Source organism: Peromyscus maniculatus, chromosome X (genome assembly GCF_049852395.1).
Source record: "Peromyscus maniculatus bairdii isolate BWxNUB_F1_BW_parent chromosome X, HU_Pman_BW_mat_3.1, whole genome shotgun sequence".
Taxonomy (NCBI): Eukaryota; Metazoa; Chordata; class Mammalia; order Rodentia; family Cricetidae; genus Peromyscus; species Peromyscus maniculatus.
Window position 1 is genome coordinate 88,532,585 of NC_134875.1, and position 1,814 is coordinate 88,534,398.

Here is a 1,814-nt window from a genome sequence, read left to right on the forward strand (position 1 = left end):
TTTAACTGCAGAAAAACATTTGATCGTAAAAGATGTTGAGTTAAACCAATATGTATATATTAAAGATATCTTGACTTTAAAATTTGGATATAAGGATGTGTTACTTTGGAAAGGAGACTCTGCTTTTGTCTCTACAGAAAGCCAGAGGCTATGGATTTGTTCCAGATTAAGATACATCAGGTTTGACCAGCCAAGACCACCTGAAAGGTCTCCGATGACACCATGGCCCAGATGATTCAACATCCAGAATCGTTTCAAGGCAACTGGCTCAGACGATACGGTCTCACGGACTACTCCATGATCCTAAAATTTTCTTTGCATCCCCATAAGATACAGCGCCCCCCTCCAGCAGGAAGTAGTTAAGAGAAGCTACGCCCAAATTCCCAAATATACCAAGCTGGCTTTGGAGATGTGTAAAAGTTAAAACCTTCCTTTTTAAAAAAAAGAAAAGGGGAGGTGCTGTGGGATGTTCTGTTTGTCCTGTGGGAGCTCTTCTTGGGTTCTTTGTGGCGTTACCCAGCAGGTCCGTATAGAGGATGATTAGGACCATGGGCCTGAGTGCAGGTGTTTGAGATGGTCTGCACTTGGCTGTGCTGGGGGATGGTCTGTATGTCAAGTTGCTCTGATTGGTTAATAAATAAAACCTGATCGGCCGTGGCTAGGCAGGAAAGATAGGCGGGACTTACAGAGAGAAGAAAAAGGACAGAAAGGCAGAAGGAGACACTGCAGCCGCCGCCATGACCAGAGACACTGCAGCCACTGCCATGACCAGCAGCATGTGAAGACGCCAGTAAGCCACCAGCCACATGGCAAGGTATAGATGTATGGAAATGGATCAATTTAAGATAAAAGCACAGTTAGCAAGATAAGGACAGTTAGCAGGAAGCCTGCCACGGCCATGCAGTTTGTAAGCAAAATAAGTCTCTGTTTTACTTGGTTGGGTCTGAGCGGCTGTGGGACTGGCGGGTGACAAAGATTTGTCCTGACTGTGGGCAAGGCGGAAAACTCTAGCAACAAAAAACTGCTTTTGGTCAAAGCATTTTACCACAGTAACAGAAAAGTAACCAACACAAAAGTGGAGCATATATTAACACCTTATTAAAACTCAGTATAATCATTATTGTTATCATCACTCTTTCTTCTTATAATAATAGTACTCAGCACTTAGTAGGTACTTAGTACATGTTATTGATCATCATTATATCATCATACTATTAGTTTATTATTGCTGCTATAACAAACCCACACAGACTTAATAGCTTAACAGTGCTATTTAATCAGGTTTATGATCTTTCATTTCTACTTTTGAAAGTCAGACAGGTGTTTCTAGGCTAAAATAAAAAACTTTTAGGTTGCATTCCTTTCTGCAGGCTTGAGAGAGAAACAATTTACCATTTCAAGCTTCTAAAGGCTGCCAACATTCCTTTGCTTGTGGCCTCTTATTGCATATTAAAAGCCAGCAACAACAGGTTGAGATCATCTTACATGGACAAGTCTGTGAGAATTGTTCTGATCATTGACATAAGAGGTCCCAGCCCACTTTCAGTGACAAAATGTTTTTGTATCAATGGTTCTGGGATATTTTAAGAAAGCTGGCTTTGGATCTAGAGACATGGCTCAACCACTATCAGAGTGTACTGCTCTTGCAGAAGACCCAAGATTGGTTCTCAGCATGGATTATAGGTCACTCTCAAAGAACTATAACTCTGATGTCTCTGGACTCCACAAGTATTGGTACTCACATGCCCATACCCCCAGGCAGACACACAAACATACACGTAATTAAAAATATAATGAGTTTTTAATATGAGGAA